Here is a 23,057-nt window from a genome sequence, read left to right as displayed (position 1 = left end):
ATAGCAAACACATCTCATCCACTTTGGGGAAGATTCAATCAGCCAAAGGACATACCATGCGGCAGAGCCGTAACCACGTGTGTGCCAGGTGTGCCTGGCACACAGCGCAGTCACCCTGAGGACACAACTGGCCGCATCCCCATGACTTTAGTAGTCAGCGGCATTGTAATGAGTCAAACTGACTCATTACAAGCCGCCTGAGAGGAGAGGAGCAGCAGCGCCGGAGGCAGGGGAGAAGGAGGAAGAGGGAGGGGGACTTGGGACTGGAGCCGACGCACTGTAATTGGTGGCGGCACTGCTGCAGCTGTTCCTCTCCTTCCACATAGGCTGTCGGCCGCCGCTGTGAATGCTGGGATGTACTTCCCTCATCCCAGCGTTGACAGCGGCAGCGGCCAGCCAATGTGGAAGGAGAAGGACAGCTGAAGCGGTACCACCACCAATTACAGTGCGCTGCTGCAGCTCCTGAGTCCCCCTCCTCCTCCTTCCCTGCCTGCCCGGGATCTGGCAGCAGCTGCTGCACCGATGAGCCTGACTGCCTGAGCCAGCGGGGAGACAGTAAGTATCATCTATTCTGTATTCTATCAGACAGACAGACAGACAGATAGATAGATAGATAGATAGATAGATAAATGGACCATGAGTTCATCATCAAGATAATTAAACCACATCTCTCTATCAGAAGTAAAGATGTGATATTGGAAGAACCAGTTAATGACACACTTTGCAACCAATAATAGAAACTAATTTTATATATCTCAACACAGTTCTCATTTTAAGTTAAAAGAAAAAAGACTTCAAATATTGATAATACACTAGGCACCAAGGCCTGCAATTTATCCCAATTATTGGGAATAACAAATTGTAGTCATTCAGCTAAACTATATATGCTTAAATAATAACATATTAACACTCACGGGAATATTAAATCTGCCAATATATTTTTTCCAACCTGATAGCTCGAAGCTTTTTATTGAATAAATTAGAAGTATGTGTTAGCTTTTTCAATCCTATTTAGTCCCTGAGGCAACATATGGAGAAGGCTGATAAGCTGTGAGCATAATTACTAGTATCCTTTCTCCCTAGAAAGTTGCAATTGCTGCTAAGGTTTTCCTTGGTATGCATTCTGATATTGTTTACTGCTGAGAAAGATTTCAAAATGCCTCAAGCTCAAAAAGATGGACATAACTTAGTTGCATTGGGCATTTACTTTGTATGCCATGTTAGTCTTAGCATGGTTCTACAATTCTCATTTATCAAGGCAAAGTGTTTCCACCAGCACAAAGCGTTCATCAATGCGCTTTGAACATGATTTGCAGTGTAGCTTAGGGTGATTGTGCGTTTCAATGTTTCCTACACAACCCAATAGATGTCCTCGTTTTCTGTAATGTGATTGCAATGCCTCACTGGACATGCTGGTTTTACTGACTCACAATACCAGCTTGCGGCTGGATAGCAATACTTTATGTACCAGACAGCACCGGCAGAAAGTCAGTACTCAGTAGGGATTTGGGATTTTGCTGTAAAGTCATCTGATTTCTTTTCCTTATGATAGCGATGGCGTGTCTATTATTTATGCTAGCTTTGTGTGCCACTCTGACAGTGATAAAAAAGGCAGAACATTTTTAAATATCTGTGTCCCAATGTTTCTTTAATCATTTATTGCTTTTTAATTATTCATTTTGCAAATGGTCTTTTAATAGATATATGCAAGAACAGTTCAGTGTTCTATATCATATGTATAATACTGCACCTCAGAGTAATCGCTTTTTATTGCTGACATGTTATTTGTTGAGAAAGAAAGTAACTTTGCGCTTCAGTTCAGATCACTCACCGGTGCTGACAGGCACTCCCTAAAGGCAATCCCTAAATGCATGGAAATGGGTCAAAAAGAACAACTCATTCTAATGACCTCATTCCCACTCTCATTTGCTAACATCTGTGTGACTGTGCATTGCTTTTTTTCCAAGGGCATCATGTTCCATCAACTTGTGCTTACCGGGGAAGCCTACAGAGATCTGAAATGACCTCAACACAGTAGTAGATGCTAGTAGCAAATGCATGTCAGACTTCCGTGTTCATGAGCATAGTGACATTCTGTGCAAGTGAAAGGGAGCTGAGTGAAGCAGTTGACATTCTTGTATCTTAAGGGCTCTTTATCTTAAGGGAAATATTTAAAATGCTATTACTAACCAGTTTTATTGTCTGACACATTTTCTAAATAAAATGTCAAATGTCTTAGTTACACGCATTTGCAATATAGGATACAGTAAGCTACCTGCCACTTCACGCACTTCTCTGGGTTGTGCTGTCTCTAAATTCTGAGAACCCAAAGTTTGGGTCATATAAACCTAATGGATAGTTTAATACAGTAGATACACCACTCTAGTTCTGGGTAACCCCCTCTTTGCACCCAGAATAGTCTGAAGTCTTGTTGACATGAAGTCGGCAAGGAGCTGGAAATATTCTTTAGACTTTCTGGTCCATGTTGACATGTCAACATCACAGTTCCTACAAATTTGTTGGCTGCTCATTCATTCTGCGAGTCTACTGTTAGACCATGCCCCAAAGTTGGTCTATTGGTTTGTGATATGATGATGGTGGGGGTCATTAGAGTACACTGAACTCATTGTCATTTTCATAGAGGCAGCACATGGTGACATGTGCTTTGTGACATGGCAAATTATCTTGCTGGAAGTAGCCATTAGATGATGGTAGTCTATGGACAAAAAGGGAGCCACATGGTAAAAAAGGAACACAATCCATGTTGGTTGCTGTGTTTAATTAAACAAGGCTTAATTGGTATTAAGGGACCTAATGTGTGGCAAGAAATTTTTTCTCAGACCATTACGGCATCAATGCCAGCTGTACCATTTGTCTGGATGTGGATGTCTTCTGACTAGCATCAGAGTTACTAGCAGCCAGAGTGTGATGGGCTGGAAACTGGGTGGTCGAATATAGTTTCTTCTCATAGAGGTGTCAACAGCACTTTACCCCAGGGGAAACAGTGGTTACGAGAACTAGCCTCAGGTAGTTGACTAGACCCAGATCAGGGGCACAGAGTCTTACCCCGTCAGTGGTCTTCTTCAGGGAACCCCGCAATGGGATTTGTGTTTCGCTACATCCCTGTCTGGTTTACATGGGCTAGCACCAAAAGGGATCTGATAGAGGACTGCTGGATAGTGTAGCAGGTAGTTGCATAATGAGCTTGCACCAATGGCTGAAGATATTGGACTTGCACCGATGGCTGAGGAATATCAGACTTGCACCGATGGTCAAGGAGTATCGGACATGTACCGATGGTCGAGGAATATCGGACTTGCACAGATGGTCAAGGAATATCGGACTTGCACCGATGGTCAAGAAATACCAGACTTGCACTGATGGTTATGGAGTATCGGACTTGTACCGATGGTCTAGGTATATAAGACTTGCTCTGATGATGTTACTGAATGGGACCAAAGTGCTGGCTGGGTTGGATCTGGAATAATTACACTGGATGATTACTTAGAAATGTGGATGGTATTGCGCACAGCAAATATAGAAGCTCAGAGAATGCAGGTTCTGTGCAGTAAATGAATGCCCAGAGAAGTGCAGCTTCAAAGCTCACACACAGAGTTGTGTGACTTATGGCAATGGCAACCTAAACACTGAGAAGTAGGAAGCTTTAAACCCCTTGGTGATACAGGATTGGCTGGGGATGTCAGCTGACACTCAAGCTGCATAAAATTGGTCAGAGACCGGTCAGCTGACACTAAACAAGGTGTCGACCATGCTAGCTGGGCTGGCAGGAACATTTGCACACAGAGGACCCAGCCCCAACCTCTGTGACTGTGCATGCCAGACCCTCACAAGTGGCCTGACAGGTAGGAAATTAGGACTGACCTTAGCAGCATCCCCTGGGGCCGTGATACCATTAACAAAAGGCAGGATGGATCCATTGGCAGCATGGACAGTGTAATGGTTAGCTTTACTGCCTCATGGGGTCATGGGTTCGAGTCTCACAATGGCCCTAACTGTGTGGAATTTGTATATTCTCCCCGTGCTTGTGTAGGTTTCCTCCTACAATCCCAAAAAAAAATGATAGGTTAATTGGCTCCAAACAAAAATGTACCCTAGCGTGAATGTGTCTGTATACATGTGGTATACGGGCGGATGTCTGAAGGCAAATCCGGGACCTGCATCGCTGGATCCGTCGCAAATAGTACATAGGTCTAGGGCTGGTCTTGTTTTACATAAAACTTTTTTAGCATAGCAGGGCTGCACAAGCGTTCGCAGCCCTGCTATGCGAAAATACACTCTCCCATAGGCGGTGTCAGGTTGATCGCAGGAGCAGCAAAAAGTTGCTATGTGCGATCAACTTGGAATGACCCCCATAGAGCCTAATTGATCGCAGCAGCAAATTTGTTAGCAGTTGTGCAAAACCATGGGGGTCTTTTCGAGTTGATTGCTCGCTAGCAACTTTTTGCAGCACTGCGATCAGGTTAAATCTTGGCAAAACTGCGCGTGCGTATGCACCACAATGCGCAGGCGCGTCATACAGGTACAAAGAGAATAGGTGCTGGGCAATGGATTTAATGAAGAATCCATTCGCACAGCCAATCGCAAGGTGATTGACAGAAAGAGGGCGTTGGTGGGTGTCAACTGACCATTTTCTGGGAGTGTTTGGGGAAACGCAGGCGTGTCCAAGCATTTGCAGGGCGGGTGTCTGATGTCAATTCTGGGACCAAAATTACTGAAGTGATCACAATGGCTGAGTAAGTCCAGAGCTACTCAGAAACTACAAAAAACGTTTTTGTGCCATTGGCTGCAAAAGCGTTCGCACACTTGCAAAGCAAAAAAACACTGCCCCATAGGCGGCGACTATCTGATCGCAGCACAGCAAAAAGTTGCTAGCAAGCGATCAACTCGGAATGACCCCCTACGTACACTGCAAGGTGGGCAGATATAACATGTGCAGAGAGAGTTAGACTTGGGTGGGGTGTGTTCAAACTGAAATCTAAATTGCAGTGTAGAAATAAAGCAGCCAGTATTTACCCTGCACAGAAACAAAATAACCCACCCAAATCTAACTCTATCTGCACATGTCATATTTGTAACACCTGCAGTGCACATGGTTTTGCCCAAATGCTAACAAATTTGCTGCTATGATCAGGTCTGAATTACCCCCATGGGTGTATCTAGGGGTCCGAGCGCCCCTAGCAAAGTAAGGGACTGGCGCCCCCCAGAGAGACCACTGCAGGCCAGTGGCAGTTGCAGCGGTGGGGCTGCAGTGGAGACGAAATCTGAAATAGGAGATCCACAGAAACTGTCCCCCCAATTGCTGGAAACATTGCTATCAAGGACTCACTGTTAGTGTGAAGCCAATGAGAACTGGCCGGTAGCAGCAAAAGCAGACAAGAAACCGAGCAGACTGGATTATAACAGGAGAGGCTCTGTCTCCCCTGACTATTCTTACTGCACTTCACTGGATCAGCCCACCCCCACCCTCTGCTGACAACAGATTTCTATAGGCTAGCTAACCTGCCTCCCCTAGACTAGGTGTCATGGTTAGTGTCCCGGCCGCCCCAGACTATGTGATTGGGTTTTGTTCTCCAGGGCGAAATTTTCCTTTGGTGTCCTCCTGCCCCCCTCCCATATTAAAAATGAGCATAATGATTTGTGCACAAGGCATGGCGCTGGTCTCTTGTATTGACCTCTGGCCTTTGTCTTTTTTCTTCTACCCAAATTACGTACTTTTTCCTGCATTTTATGTTTTAATTCAATAAGTGTAGTAAGTACTTGGGATTAGTATCTTTACTGACCCCACACAGTGCATGTTTGGCAGGTCACCCAGCAAGTGCACAGGTGTATTAATTACTCACTGACACATTTCAAAAGGTACACAGGTGATGCTAATTATTTGAATTGTGATTCTGTGAGGAGACCTGCAAAACATGCCCTGTGTGGGGTTCTGAGGACCAAGTTTCAGAACCTGTGCTCTAGACCACTGGTTACCAAACTCGGTCCTCAAGGACTCCTAACAGTTAATTTTTCCAGGTCACCTGGCAGGTGTACTGTGTATGACCAACTGTCATTTTTTTTAAATCCACATGTGACCTGGAAAACGTGAATCATTAGGGGTCCCGTAGGACTGAATTTGGGAACCACTGCAGTCTAGACAGAGTAGGGAGCCTAAGAACAGTAAAGCACCAGGGAAAGTAGCAATTGAAAAACTATAGAGGGAGAAGAGAAACGGTAGAAATACTGGGGAAAAAAGAAAAACAAAGGGGAAAGTGGCCAAAGTATACTGAAAGAGACACAAATATGGGGGCGTCTGGTAGTGAGTGGTAGGTTAGGCAAAAATGCTTTAAGCAGCCTTAGAACTGAGTTTGAAAAATGGTGCTAGCATTGTAGTGTCGACAATAGTGACTGTTGATTTGCTGACTACATTCGACAACCCACTATTAGTATAACAGCTGTAACTATCTCCCTCTGCCAGTCATTACCTAGGAGGATGGAGGTGGGCGCAATTACATTATGTGGTGAATCAGTGAAATGTGGCAGCTCAACTTGCGAACATATCACGCACTGAAAAAAAGACGTACTGTACAGATGTCACTTAATAATCATCCATTCTTAAAAGCAATATGCTTTTTAAACTTTTACAGAAAGCTTATTAACATTGCCAGCACGCTATAGATCATGCCTGACCAACCTGTGGCTCTCCAGATGTTGCAAAACTACACATCCCAGCATGCCCTGCCACAGTTTTAGCATTCCCTAATAGCAAAACTGTGGCAAATCATGACTGGACTTGTAGTTTTACAACAGCTGGAGAGCCACAGGTTGACCAGGCCTGCTATAGATGCTGGGTGATGTAGTTCTTCTTGTCAAAACACTTAATTATAAACACTAACCTGCCCCCCCTCCAGAAAACTCTCACAAATACACATTACCTTTATACTCACAAATCTAGCACTCACACATATCCCCCTCCACTGACAACTCTCACCACTTCCACACTGACAACTCTGTCACACTAAACCCCACTTCCTCCCCTCCACACCGACAGCTCCCTCATATACATGCCCCTCTACACATACTAACAATTCTCTCACCCCATCCCCCCTTCCTACCCACACTAACAGCACACATACACAAAACTCCCCTGCCGACCGACAGTTCCCTCACACACATCCATCGCCCACCCCCCATACACATCTCTCTCACCCCCGTCCCACCCACACTAAAAGCACACATACACAAATCCCCTCTCCCGCAGTCCACACAGATAGCTACCACAAACTTCTTGGGACATGGGCTCACCATTGTGTCTCAGCAGGAGGATGTCCATCAGCATCCAGCCATAGTCTCTCTGTCCGTGGCGCGGTGTTATTCCTTGCAGGCACCTCCAGTAATCCTCCTCCCCACGCTGCTGCGGTGAGCATGGGCCTGTGGATCTCTGTCTGCAGGGAGTGGGGCTAATTCCTTTCAAAGTGACAGAGGAGAGAGGTGCAGGAGCTGAGAGGAGTTTTATGCTATAGCAGAAACGGCTGCAGCCAGCACTTCATTCGGGAGTCCCGCTTGTAATTTGTGCAAACTTGATGGCGCCACTCTGTGCCCATCCGTACATCAACGTTCTAGCCCTTGGCCGCAGGTGGCACCTCCGGGCGGTGCCCCCCTCCTGCGGGTGCTCCTGGCCAAGGGGTAGATACTAGAGATGTGCGGCGGGCACTTTTCGTGTTTTGTGATTTGGTTTTGGTTCTAATTCCATTTTTGTGTTTTGGCTTGGTTTTGCCAAAACCACCCTTTCGTGTTTTGGTTTGGTTTTGGCTTGGAACTGAATGATTTTTGAAAAAAACATAAAAACAGCTAAAATCACAGAATTTGGGGGTAATTTTGCTCCTACGGAATTATTAACCACAATAACATAAATTTCCACTAATTTCCAGTCTATTCTGAACACCTTACACCTCACAATATTGTTTTTAGGCCTAAAAGTTGCACCGAGGTGGCTGTATGACTAAGCTAAGCGACACAAGTGAGGATTCACTTGTCACCATACTGTGAGCAAGAGTCTCTTTATAGGATGAACTCTCAACAACTTCTGGCAAAATTTTGGTCAGAAGATTTTGCAGTTGCTTTAAGGATTACTGCAAAACTTCCAGCCGCTCAGGTTTCAAAGCACTGAAAGCAGAGTTCAGGGCTGAGAGAGATGCTTGCAGGGCTTGCATAGTAGGCATAGGAGGATTTCAAACTAGACAAGACTAGACTAGACACGATTCTAGACACGATTCTAAGACAAGATTCTAGACAAGATTCTTAGACAAGATTCTAGACAAGATAAGACTGGATTTTTAAACTAGACAAGACAAGACTGGACTGGATTTTTAAACACCGGACTGGATTCTGCACACTGAGTTCTAAACAGGACTGGATTCTAAACACCGGACTGGATTCTGCACACTGAGTTCTAGACAGGACTGGATTCTAAACACCCCACTGGATTCTGCACACTGAGTTCTAGACAGGACTGGATTCTGCACACTGAATTTTAGACAGGACTGGATTCTAAACACCGGACTGGATTCTGCACACTGAGTTCTAGACAGGACTGGATTCTTGACAGGACTGGATTCTGCACACTGAATTTTAGACAGGACTGGATTCTAAACACCGGACTGGATTCTGCACACTGAGTTCTAGACGGACTGGATTCTTGACAGGACTGGATTCTGCACACTGAATTCTAGACAGGACTGGATTCTTGACAGGACTGGATTCTAGACAAGACACTGGACTGGGCCAAAAAAGAAAAAGCTTTATTTCTTTTTTGTTGTATGGCTGGTGATAATGTTAGGTTTCTGGTGCTCAGAACAAGGGAGATGTTGCGTAGTGAGTCCTGAGCACCAGAACGTGACACTGAAATAAGGTGTGGTGTGGAAATAGCCCCTAGCACCCTACCTCCATTGTTTCACCCGTGTGGTCAGTTCACGCCTGAGTGACTATGGTTTCTTGGGCCCACGGCCACCGCGTTTGAAGGGCGGATTAGGTCTGCCCAACTCCGATGCCCCCAGGTCTTAGATTGAGACAAGGCGTGAACCAAGACAGGGTAATAACAAGGGGACCTCTAGCTAAAGTAAACAGAAGGCTAGGGGCTACTAACAACCCTAAAACTAAATATATGTGCGGCACGCCGCCAAAGGAAAAGAACAACCAAGGAAATGCTGTCCACTCGCCGACACAATACTGTTGTGTACCGGCGGTGACAGCATAAGCAGAACCCTCTGCAAAACACCAGTAACAAATTATAACCAAAGAATACTGCGGCCTAGGCCGACGGACGCGGCAAAGCCGCTACTCACGGAACCAGTACAAATACTGGCAAACGGACTGGAACCCCCAAAGTAGCCGACACAGAGTCTCAGAACCGGAGGACAGGCAGAATCCCAAACGACAGACCGGTGGACACCAAGAAGCCAGACACTCGCCCAGGCACAGACAAAGCCACAGGACTTCTGAACAGGAACGCTTCACGGCAGGACACAGGATCAGACACTGGAATCGACACAGGAACCGACACTCAGGAACCGACACTGGAAGCAGCTAGACAGATACTGCTAGACAGGAGCTCAGGAATTGGCAGAGACTAGCTCAGAACTCAAGAACTCTGGAACCCAGGAAATATCACCAGCGTCTGTGAATTGCACTGAGCCAGAATATAACAGAGTCTTAATTAATTATGTCATGCAGCTGCCCTGCTGCACAACTGAGAGGTGCAATCAACAGACAGGTGAGGCTGAACACATGGGAACAAGCTGCAATTACACAGACTCACCACCGGCAGCAAACAAGAGTATTCTTAAACCAGAGCAACGGGAAATCCTGGCCTGCAAGACAACTATAAAGATAAAATAGGAATGAACCACTACCTGTGGTTCATAACAGGTTGCTGCTGCAGCCTCAACTGACAGTGATAGTGACAGTCAGAGTGCTCCGCAGCCACGCACCACTACTAAGACTGGGCAGAATGTCAAGTTTAGTTATGCTGAAAATGTGGCATTGGTGCGGGAGCTGATGAAGTATCAGCGGCAGCTATTTGGGCCTGAGTCCGCCAAGGTGCCAACACGGAAGAAGACGGTGTTGTGGGCGAAAGTTGTTGCTGCTGTCAATAGTGAGGGGGTGGTCAAGCGAACGGAGGACATGTGCCGCAAACGGTACTATGACATAAAGCGACGTGTCAAGTTTAAAATGGCCAAGGAGGCGAAGTCGGCTCGAAAAACCGGTGGTGGCCAGCCCTATATTGCAAGATATCTGGAGTATGAGGAGCCCATGCGAAGTGTAATACCTCCTGAAGTAGTCTCTGCAACCCATGTCCGGGATTCAGATAGGCCCAGGAAGAATGGTGAGCATGTGTATTTGCATTAACATTCTATGACATTTTTTTTTTGTTCAAATGTGTGTCATGTGACGTTGCATATTACTCCCATCTTCAAGTGTGTGTCAGCAAATACCTTGGCCCTCATTCCGAGTTGTTCGCTCGGTATTTTTCATCGCATCGCAGTGAAAAACCGCTTAGTACGCATGCGCAATGTTCGCACTGCGACTGCGCCAAGTAACTTTACTATGAAGATAGTATTTTTACTCACGGCTTTTTCTTCGCTCCGGCGATCGTAATGTGATTGACAGGAAATGGGTGTTACTGGGCGGAAACACGGCGTTTCAGGGGCGTGTGGCTGAAAACGCTACCGTTTCCGGAAAAAACGCAGGAGTGGCCGGAGAAACGGTGGGAGTGCCTGGGCGAACGCTGGGTGTGTTTGTGACGTCAACCAGGAACGACAAGCACTGAACTGATCGCACAGGCAGAGTAAGTCTGGAGCTACTCTGAAACTGCTAAGTAGTTAGTAATCGCAATATTGCGAATACATCGGTCGCAATTTTAAGAAGCTAAGATTCACTCCCAGTAGGCGGCGGCTTAGCGTGTGTAACTCTGCTAAATTCGCCTTGCGACCGATCAACTCGGAATGAGGGCCCTTGTTTTTGGTAATGTTTTTTACAAAAGCCAATGTAACATCTTACTTTATTGTATGTCATGTTTTTTTTCCCCAGTATATTTTCCATGTGTAGTTTGGACTTGGTGTGTCATTGAATTGTCCAGCAATAATGTTTTCCTTTTGGACATTTTTCATTATTGAATTTGGACTATGTTTTATATTTAGTTTATCCATGTGCAATGTTTCCAAAACAGTGGTTGTCATGTTAGAGGCTGGAGTAGTGGAAAGTGGTTTGGGAACCACTTACATGTGTAATGTCATTATTACTGAATGTAATATATTGTTTGATAAATCCACTATTTGTTTGTTCATTTTGAGTTTGTATTTGTACCCTGACACAACACTGAAGTGTAATTTTTACATTTGTGTTTTGTTTTTGTTTGGCTCATATAGTGGTAATGTGTGTTTGGAGTGCCACATTACAGAGCAATTTATATATTGCATCTGTAATATTTTTTCTTTCATTACAAAATGTAGATGTGTGTGTTTTTGGTTGTTAATGTATGTATTTTTACTTGTGTCCTATGTCAGTGTCCTGTACATGTTTTCCTGTGTTGCACTTTCCATAGTGCATATGGCTATTGGACAATGTTTCTTGTTTTATGTAGTTGTTTTTTGGTTTCCGGTCCTTTTATGTTTTTGTTAAAAATAAAGCAAGCATTTATTTAAGAATAAATGTTTATAGACATAATGGGTGGATGTATCAACAATAGCATGAATCCATGTTTTTTTATTATATTTTTACAGTGTTAGAAAAAAGCTGTACTACTCGTCCTACAGTAACTCCCATCACATCTGATGATGATGACGCTGCGGAAACAGGTAAAGTGTCCATTGTAGTATAGGGTATGTTTGTAAAGGAATGGCCATAACAAAATTTCACTTTCAATAATAGGTCCATCAAAAGAAGTCTGGAGCAGCAGAAGTGGGACTTCTGTAAGACACCACCACAAAAAACCTGTGGCAGCAAAGAAAGCAAGGTCTGATGTCCAGGGCCAACCACAGCAGGCTACCCCGCCACGAAGAATATCCACAGTATGTTCGGTCCCCCCACTCCAAATTTTGGACACACCTCCAAGACTTCAACCACACTCCCCTCATCTTGATTGTATCAAACTGAAATAAATGTAAACAATTTCAGACCGTAATCAAACTTTTTCTTAACAGCATTAAGTCAAAGCACATCAAAATCTTATATACTTACCAAAGTAAGTAAAACATGAAATGGAATCCAAGCAAAATGGCCTTGTCCACAACCAGTAAAGATATGTATGTCCACTTGAGCCATACAGTAGCACAATGGGGGTCATTCCGAGTTGTTTGCTCGTTATTTTTTTCTCGCAAGGGAGCGATTAGTCGCTAATGCGCATGCGCAATGTCCGCAGTGCGACTGCGCCAAGTAAATTTGCTATGCAGTTAGGTATTTTACTCACGGCATTACGAGGTTTTTTATTCGTTCTGGTGATCATAATGTGATTGACAGGAAGTGGGTGTTTCTGGGCGGAAACTGGACGTTTTATGGGTGTGTGTGAAAAAATGCTACCGTTTCTGGGAAAAACGCGGGAGTGGCTGGAGAAACGGAGGAGTGTCTGGGCGAACGCTGGGTGTGTTTGTGACGTCAAACCAGGAACGACACTGACTGAACTGATCGCAGATGCCGACTAAGTGTGGAGCTACTCAGAAACTGCTAAGAAGTGTCTATTCGAAATTCTGCTAATCTTTCGTTCGCAATTTTGATAAGCTAAGATTCACTCCCAGTAGGCGGCAGCTTAGCGTGTGCAAAGCTGATAAAAGCAGCTTGCGAGCGAACAACTCGGAATGACCCCCATTGTGTGTAATAAGCTGCAACAGAAACTCATGTTTATTTTTTGAGAATAGTTTGGTGGTTTAACAAATTTGCGCATGTGTGTTTGATCTCACATTGCCAAATACATATAAAAACATTACTATGTTTGTTTTAGAAAAGCTATATGGTAATACATTATGGATTACAATGTGTTTTTATGGTGGAGTATGTCTGATCTACAATAAAACTAAAGTGTTTGCTTTCACAATGAAGTAACCAGACACATTTGCCTTCAAACAGGCATATGTATGTATTTCAGTTCACAGTGATGATGTTGCTAGGCAGAATATCTGAAAGCAACAGTGAATGACATGTGTTCCATGTGTAGTGATTTGTTTTCATTTATCAAACATATGGATAGCTAACGGATATTTTTACAACATTTCAGCTTCTAGTCCTGGAAACAGCATCCCTCCGCAACAACAGCAACACAGTGACATGGATGAGACAATAATCTTAGAAATGCAGCCATTAATCCAAGGAATCAGCCCCCCAGCACCTGTGAGTACACCACCACAGCAAAGCACACCACCACCACAACACAGCCCAACAACACCAGTAACACAAGGCCCTGATCAGGTATTTTGGACCATTTGGGCTAGACAGCAGGCCACTAATGAAGATTGCCTGCGTAGGCAGACACAAATGTTTGCAAGCCTACCATGTCACCTCAGAAGAATAACCAGAAATATGAGTAGACAAAATGAACAAACCTCGAGAATTGGCAATACCATGGAACTCATGCGTACAGACATTACACAGGTCATGGGCAACTTACAGCGCATAATGGAAGAACAGCACAGACTAATGGAAGAATAGCACAGACAACAGCAAAGTTATATGAACATTTTTCAAAACAATCAAAAGATAAATTAAAGTTTATTCCGAATTGTAGACAATCAAAATGCTGCTACACGTGAACTCAATGCCACCCTCACTAACCTGAATGAAACACTCAGATCCATGCACCAACAGCAAATAAGCAGCAGTTCTGGTACGACTACTCCAAATATCATGCCAGTCTCATCACCAACAAGATGCTCCACCAGAGCACGACAACATGACATTGCTAAAGGCAAAGGGCAGGACAAGCAGGCACCCAAAAAAAATAACAACCAAAAATTAATTTCTCCATTTCTGATAAGTTAATCAAAATAGTTAGTAATTGTATGTTTGCCAAAATATATATAACACTTAGCTCCTTGACAATTTATACAACATCATTAATTATAAGTGGTACAAACAACAACATGAAATGTGTACGCACATTTATTCTTTAACATCTTTGATTTTTTTTTTGGAGGAGGGTAATGTTGTTAAAACAGCACATACATGTTAGCAGGAAGTAACCAGACCACTTGATTTTTTTCTAATCATTACTCTTTCTAGATTCCAATCATTCTCCTATCCTGCACACACAATCATTGCCAGGCAGCCACCATATGTTTAGCAGGAAGTAACCAGACCACTTGATTTTTTTCTAATCATTACTCTTTCTAGATTCCAATCATTCTACTATCCTGCAGCCAATACAAATTACAATCTGATTGTTAACCCTTTTACATTTCTTCTCTGTACAACATTACAAGATTAACACAATTTAGTTGCCTAAAAAGCTTTTAATATGTTGTCAATGAATTCAGATATTTCAGTGCCAAATTGAATGTCATTATTGTTGGGCCATGTTTGTGTGTGTTAAAAATTAGTAATAATGTTGTTACATATGATGCAAAAACCAAAAAATATGTAATTTTTAACCAAAAAAATAATAATGTGTATAATAATGTATATATGTGGCAAACTGTGTATTTACTGACAAATCAGCAAGTTTACTGCAGCAAACATTACAAAATAAATCATTTTTTAAGATAGTAAGTTTGTTGCCCTTAAATACGATGGAGCATCACACATAGGGACACATGTATTCCTCAAAGCTAACATATTATATGTTGAGGAGTGTTTATTTAGAAGACAGGTTCTCAAACTCGGCCCTCAGGAACCCACACAGTGCATGTTTTGCAGGTCTAATCACAGATTCACAAGTGACATAATTAGCTCCACCTGTGAACCTTTTAAAAGGTGTCTGAGTAATTCATACACCTGTGCTTCTACTGGGTTACGTGCAAAACATGCACTGTGTGGGGTCCTGAGGGCCGAGTTTGAAAACCTGTGCATTAGGACGTAACACACAATCATAAAGTAAAATACTAAATGGATTATGTGTGCTTGTAATAAATTAGCAGTGCAAGTTTACGAACACTTATCCAGACTTAATGCATGCCACTCATAATCTGTTGTTTTGAGTTTTAAAATAAACACAATACACATGCGACATTTGTTTTGCATAAAGCGAGGGTATGTTTGTATGTCTCAAGGAGACAGACACATTCTGAGTAATTGTGTTTAAATTAAAAATGGGCCAACATCTATTTATGATTACACAACAAATGAAATAAGCAAACCAAATTTACCTTAGAAATAGCGAGTGATGAGCTCTTGCCTAACCTGCCTACCTACATCTGTACTCCAAATATCACCAGATGTCTCTAATTCCTCTGCTTGCTGGCTGCTTTCTTCATCCTCCTCAACATGTGGCAGATGTTGTTGCAAACACATGTTATGAAGAAAGCAGCAGCAGAACACAATTTGAGTCACCTTCGAGGGCCTATACAACAAAAGGCCACCAGACTTATCCAGACACCGATACCTAGATTTCAGCACACCAAAACATCTTTCTATCACATTCCGCGTGGACTTATGTGCATGATTGTAATTGTGTTCAGCAGGGGTATCAGGTCGGGACAATGGAGTTAGAAGCCAAGAGAAACAGCCATATCCTCCATCACCTAAATGACAGATATAGTAACGTCATTCATGTTAAGATACAGCAACACATAAGTAACACACTGTGGGGCAGATGTATTAACCTGTAGAAGGCATAAGGAAGTGTTAAACCAGTGATATGTGCAAGGTAATAAAGGCAGCGGACAATCTGATCCTAAATGTTCATTTACATATAGGAGCTGATTGGCTGGTGCCTTTATCACCTTGCAAATATCACTGCTTTCACACTTCCTTATGCCTTCTAAGGGTTAATACATATGCCCATGAAGTTGGACAAAGTATACGCAGCCCTACACATATCAAATTACATACCCAGCAGTCATCCATCTGGCATTTGTCCGTTCTCAAACTTATCAAAGAGGGATGACTGACTGAGGATGAAGCCCCCAGGGTAACCAGCAACAACACTCATTATTTTGAGATTTGCATCACAAACCACCTGCACATTTGTGGAGTGCTCTAGATGTCGATTAGTATAGATGTGCTGCCTGCCCCTAGGTGGTCTCAGCTGAATGTGTGTGCAATCTATGACTCCAAGTTCATTGGGCATGCCAGCCAGCTCATAGAAATCTACCCTGATGACATGCCACTGAGACTCCTGGGTAGGGAAGCAGATTGAGGCATCGATGTGGGGCTGCAAAACAGCCAACACCTGTGTGTATATTTGAAAGAACAATAAACATGAGATTTTAGGACAGAACTGGCCACCGAGAAATAAAAAATAAAAAAAGAGGTAGTTAGGTATACATCACCTGTGTTAATATTCTTGAAAATGAGGGCTGTGAGATTCCTATGACATCCCCAGACACAGCCTGAAAGCTGCCAGTAGTCATAAAGTGCAACACAGCCAGGAGTTTGTGCAGGCCTGAGACAGAGCGAGAGCGTGCTGTCTCAGGGTCTAGGCCCAGTTTGACAAGGTCATACAGACGGAAAATGATATTACGATTTAGACGGAACATCTGTATGACCGTATCATCGGACAATGCATTCAAGTTTAAATGCCCCCTAAAAAAACGAGGCCTGCGCAGCCTCCGCGGAACCTGTACAACCTGCTGACCATGTTCAGTTTGTTGGCCCTGGTTACTTACAGGCTGATGTCTGAGTCTGAGGAATCCTACAGCACACAAAATATCACTGGTCCACAGTCCTGATGCCATTTCTGAGTGGAGGTGGATTGAATTGGGCCTAAGATCCTTTTATAGGTATCCGTATTCAGGTGTGATTGATTTTTGAGTTGCAACACATGTAAACACGGCTGTAAAAAGCAGGTCTATTTTTTTGCCGCTTTTTTTAACGAATCGCAAAAAAATACGACCGCAATTGAGCACTCAGAAACTAAAACCCAAATACGAATGAATAGTGAATACCCGTGTTGTATGAAATAACAGCCGCGTTTGACCGATGGTCTATTCATTCGTATTTCTGAACTTTGAAAATCAAACCATTACGAATAGTCCAAACACTGCCGAGATTGGTGCTTAGTGAATTCCCGTGTTGGGACTTAGAAAAAAAAACACAAATCGGACAAACTCGATTTTTTAGTAAATATTGGCCTAGGAGTGGAACTGCAGTTACAGACAGGATGGCAGATTTAAAAAATAGGCCCCAAACAGCACATGATGCAAAGAAGAAAAAGAGGTGCAATGAGGTAACTGTATGACTAAGCTAAGCAACACAAGTGTGCGGCACAAACACCTGGCCCATCTAGGAATGGCACTGCAGTGGCAAACAGTATGGCAGATTTATAAAATAGGCCCAAACAGCACATGATGCAAAGAAGAAAAAGAGGTGCAATGAGGTAGCTGGATGGCCAAGCTAAGCGACACAAGTGTGCGGCACAAACACCTGGCTCATCTAGGAGTGGCACTGCAGTTACAGACAGGATGGCACTTTAAAAAACTAGTCCCCAAACAGCACATGATGCAAAGAAGAAAAAGAGGTGCAAGATGGAATTGTGCTTGGGTCCTCTCAACCACCCTTATGTTGTATAAACAGGACATGCACACTTTAACAAACCAATAATTTCAGCGACAGGGTCTGCCACGCGACTGTGGCTGAAATGACTGGTTTGTTCGGGCCCCCACCAAAAAAGAAGCAATCAATCTCTCCTTGCACAAACTGTCTCTACAGAGGCAAGATGTCCACCTCATCATCATCCTCCGAGTCCTCAACCCTTTCACTGTGTACATCCTCCTCACTGAGTATTAATTCGTCACCACTGGAATCCACCATCACAGGTCCCTGTGTACTTTCTGGAGGCAATTGCTGGTAAAGGTCTTCCCGGAGTAATTTATAATTAATTTTGATGAACATCATCTGCTCCACATTTAGTGGAGGTAACCTTCTACGCCGATCGCTGACAAGGTGACCGGCTGCACTAAACACTCTTTTGGAGTACACACTGGAGGGGGGGCAACTTAAGTTAAAAAAAAGCCAGTTTGTGCAAGGGCCTCCAAATTGCCTCTTTTTCCTGCCAGTATACGTACGGACTGTCTGACATGCCTACAGTCATGCTGTCACTCATATAATCCTCCACCATTCTTTCAATGGTGACAGAATCATATGCAGTGAAAGTAGACATGTCAGTAATCGTTGGCAGGTCCTTCAGTCCGGAACAGATGTCAGCTATCGCTCCTAACTTCCCTGCATCACTGCCAGCTGGTGGGCTAGGGAATGTTATCCTTTTCCTTGCAGCCCCATTGGCGGGAGAAATTGAAGGAGGAGCTGTTGATGGGTCACGTTCCGCTTGAGTTGACAATTTACTAACCAGCAGGTCTTTGTACCTCTGCAGACTTGTGTCTGCTGGAAAGAGAGATACAACATAGGCTTTAAACCTAGGATCAAGCACGGTGGGCAAAATGTAAAGCTCTGATTTCAACAGATTGACCACCCTTGAATCCTGGAAAAGCGAATGAACGGCTCCATCCAAAAGTCCCACATACTTTGCGGAATCGCTCCGTCTTAGCTCATCCTTCAATTTCTCCAGCTGCTTCTGCAAAAGCCTGATGAGGGGAATGACCTGACTCAAGCTTGCAGTGTCTGAACTGACTTCACGTGTGGCAAGTTTGAAGGGTTTTAGAACCTTGCACAAGACGGAAATCATTCTCCACTGCGCTTGAGTCAGGTGCATTACCCCTCCTTTGCCTATATCATAGGTGGATGTATAGACTTGAATGGCCTTATGGTGCTCCTCCATCCTCTGAAGCATATAGAGTGTTGAATTCCACCTCGTTACCACCTCTTGCTTCAGTTGATGGTGGGGCAGGTTCAGGAGTGTTTGCTGGTGCTCCAGTCTTCGGTACGCAGTGGCAGAATGCCAAAACTGGCCCGCAATTTTTCGGGCCACCGACAGCATCTCCTGCACACCTCTCTCATTTTAAAAAAAATTCTGCACCACCAAATTAATTGTATGTGCAAAACATGGGACATGCTTAAATTTGCCTAGATGTAATGCATGCACAATATTGGTGGCGTTGTCCGATATCACAAATCCCCAGGAGAGTCCAATTGGGGTAAGCCATTCTGCGATGATGTTCCTCAGTTTCCCTAAGAGGTTGTCAGAAGTGTCTCTTATGGAAAGAGGTAATATATTGCGTAGCCTGCCTAGGAACGGGTTGGCGTTTGCAAAATGCTGCTACTGCTGCTGCTGCTGTTGTTACTCGTGAGGCAATACATCTACCCAGTAGGCTGTTACAGTCATATAGTCCTTAGTCTGCCCTGTTCCACTTGTCCACATGTCCGTGGTTTAGTGGACACTGGATACAGCCGCATTTTGTAGGACACTGGTGACTCTTTTTCTGACGTCTGTGTACATTCTCGGTATCGCCTACCTAGAGAAGTGGAACCTAGATGGGATTTGATACCGGGGACACACTATCTCCATCAAATCTCTAAGTGCCACTGAACTAATGGTGGATACCGGATGCACCTCTAACACCAACATAGCTGTCAAGGCCTCAGTTATCCGCTTTGCAAAAGGATGACTGCTGTCATATTTCATCTTCCTCACAAAGGACTGTTGGACAGTCAATTGCTTACTGGAAGTAGTACAAGGGTCGTCCGACTTCCCCTCTGGGATGACAATCGACTCCCAGCAGCAACAGCAGCGGCAGCAACAGCAGGTGTACCACTCAAGGATCCTATGGAGGAATCCCGGTTAGGAGAGGACTCCTCAGTGTTGACAGTGACATGGCCTGCAGGACTACAGACATTCCTGACTGAGGAGGAAGTTGACGTTGAGGGAGTTGGTGGTGTGGCTTGCAGGAGCTTGGGTACAGGAGGAAGAAGGGATTTAGGTGTCAGTGGACTGCTTACGCTCTTACCCAAAGTTTCACAACTTGACACTGACTTCTGATGAATGCACAGCAGGTGACGTATAAGGGAGGATGTTCCTAGGTGGTTAACATCCTTACCCCTACTTATTACAGATTGACAGAGGCAACAGGTGGCTTGACACCTGTTGTCCGGATTTGTGGAGAAATAATTTCACACCGAAGAGGTGGCTTTTTTGGTAGTTAGCCCGGGCATCACAATGGGCTTCTTCATCCCAAGGACAACAGGTGTCTCCCCCGGTGCCTGACTTAAACAAACCACATCACCATCAGAATCCTCATCGTCAACTTCCTCCTCAGCGCCAGCAACACCCATATCCTCATCCTGGTGTACTTCAACAGTAACATCTTCAATTTCAATATCAGTAACTGGACTGTGGGTGCTCCTTCCAGCACTTGCAGGGGGAGTGCAAATGGTGGAAGGAGCCACCTCTTCCCGTCCAGTAGAAAAGGGAAATGTGTACCAGCGCTGGCTGAATGATATTTAAAACAATATATTAGTAATAGTAATAAAAATAATAATAATAATAATACGGATGGTTTGTTCTATGTAAAAAAATAACAATTTAATAACATATCACCTATAACAATTTTCTAAAAAAGAAGGAATTCCTCTTGCCACAAGGTGGCAGTAAAAGCTTGGGTATAACTTATCTGGACAGGATTTCATAAATTTCACATTCTCCAATGTTAGAATTGTCCATTCCTAAAGGCTAGGACAGCCTCCCTCTGTGCATTCACTGTACTGGGTGAATATTTACCAGATCCCCTCGTTGGTAAGCATCAGCGTCGGAACAAGTCCTTTGTATAGCTGTAGGGGTAAATAGACCCGTTTGATGATAAGGTCCAGTGATGGGAGAGAAGTCCAAATTGTGCCAAAGGAAGACACGGCTTTTGCGGGCCGGTTAGGAGAACGGAATCCAGATGGAACAGGTAAGCTCAAGTCCAGATGAGAAAAGGCTCAACGCGTTTCACTGAGGAAGCTGGATTATACCAGTGAAACGCGTTGAGCCTTTTCTCATCTGGACTTGAGCTTACCTGGGTCTTATTCTTATAAGATCATTCATTATACCATTTATTTTCAACATCCAGACCAATGATGCTTGCGCTGTAAATGGAACCTTTTTACCCCACTTTCTTTTTGCTTTTATGGACAAGTTCTTTGAGTACATTACATAAACTGTTTTACAGAAACTGCTTTGAATCTCTGTAATCACCCAAAATATAATGAATATACACTTTGCTCACCAGTAAACATCAGTAATATTTCCTTGTGATAGAGCATAGCAGTTTTGCATCTAAAATAACGAGGTTGATTGCAGTTTTCCTATGAAGTGTATTTTTATGTGCTATTCACATCATTAATATTTTGTTAGAACCTTTATTACTTATTTGCTTCTTTGAGATTATGACATAAAGCCCAGTGCTGTAAAAAAAAAAAAAAACTATTTTGAGCAGTCTTTAATATATGCTTATTCTTATTCCATTGCTTACAATTACTGTGAAATCCCAGACACATCCACACTAACAAGCACACAGAACAATTGGTCCTTAGAGAGACAAGTTGTAGGCATATGGATCATGGACATGTTTATAGACATTGCAAGTGACTGAGCTTGCTGAAATTGAAACATTGTGTGTAATGGCACAAAAAATATATTCATACAGAGAGTATTAGTTGTGGATCTAATTGGTAGAATTGCAAATATCACATGGGTAAGGTTTGTTGTACTTATGAAAATGGCAGTTCAATTAAATTAATGCACTGTCTGCTTTCATTTTTTGTAAAGATTTCTAACACCTAGAAATAAAACTATATTATGGGAAAGCTATTACAAAATAAAAAATGATAAAATCTTTGTACAACTGAATATATGATAAGCATACCTACTGTCTTTTCAATAGTACCCAGCAGAGGGAGTACAGGTGGGTGGTATGTAGGGTGTAGCACCATGAATCATAGCATCATATCCTCGGCGGACAACTCACTTCAATGTGGGATAATAAACGGGATCAGGGTGACCGGTCAACTCTCCAGGGAAGCAGAGAATTCATTAAAATTAGGCAGCCTCCCAGACATTCCGGGAGAGTAGACAAAAATAATTATAACTTCTTATTATAATTTGCTTAGTTCTTTTTTCAGAGTGCGACACCTTTGTACTAGTACATTGTTTATAGAAAAAAAAACACTGCTGTCCCCTATTGTCGGACTTCATGTTCCAGCATGCACAGCCATTCTTTGATTTTAAGGGCATATTGGTACTTGATGAACTGCAAGCACCAGCATGGCCTTTCAGGAAATAGCATAAACTTCATGCTTGAATATGTCCACAATGAAAAAAAAAATACCGGGTCCTCCTTCCCCCAAAATCGCCCCCACCCCACCCCTCCCACCCCATCCTTTTCCTAACTAACATGTGAATGCTTAACTAAGCCACAAAGCACTCGCATGATAAGGGTAGTCCCCTGTCTTCTCAAGCACAAACAAACGGTCCGGACATGCCTCCATTGTACAGACTGTGCCCCTCCCCCCCCTTCCTTCGAACAGTGCATCGATGCCCACAAAATGTGGCGGCACCACCCCCGCCAGGACTTAGACTGCATTCAGATGCGAACGCAGTTTAAGACCTTGCACATGCATGCGATAGCGTGCGTGAATGCGCAGAAGTGCTGAAATCGGCAAATAGCAATTTCAGCACTTTTACTATCCATGCTGAATCGGCCCCGTAAAAAGACAATCACAAAAAGTGCTCATTCACATTTTCAATATAAAATAAAATCTTCTGTGTTTGTGGTTCTCTTTGTTGCAGTGGAAAGTGGCCATGGTTACCTAGTGCTGGGGCTAAGTATTGACTTGTTGCCCACCGGAGGCTCCATTGGGCTTCACTGCCCAATTTGAGCTTTCTGATATTCAACATGAGCTTTTTCATATTTAAAAATATTGTGATGGAGCTAGCAAATACTAATTTCTAATGAACCAGATCTGATAAATATAATTTATTC

General features: G+C 43.5%; 2 long non-coding RNA genes across 2 annotated transcripts in view; both read left to right on the top strand.

Annotated features, from left to right (window-relative positions):
• The window catches only part of LOC134927575 (uncharacterized), a 41,135-nt gene extending 25,978 nt beyond the window's left edge, over positions 1 to 15,157 (top strand). Inside the window, exons 2-4 of the long non-coding RNA XR_010177676.1 lie at positions 11,781 to 11,855; positions 11,929 to 12,241; positions 13,268 to 15,157. This is a non-coding gene — a long non-coding RNA (uncharacterized LOC134927575). The remainder of the gene's footprint in view (positions 1 to 11,780; positions 11,856 to 11,928; positions 12,242 to 13,267) is intronic.
• Positions 1 to 23,057, top strand: part of LOC134927576 (uncharacterized) — a 185,712-nt gene that overhangs the window by 48,374 nt on the left and 114,281 nt on the right. The window lies entirely within an intron of this gene.

This window comes from Pseudophryne corroboree, chromosome 5 (assembly GCF_028390025.1).
Source record: "Pseudophryne corroboree isolate aPseCor3 chromosome 5, aPseCor3.hap2, whole genome shotgun sequence".
In the NCBI taxonomy this organism is placed as follows: Eukaryota; Metazoa; Chordata; class Amphibia; order Anura; family Myobatrachidae; genus Pseudophryne; species Pseudophryne corroboree.
The sequence above is the reverse complement of the archived record's forward strand: the minus strand, read 5'-3'. Positions and strand labels throughout refer to the sequence as shown.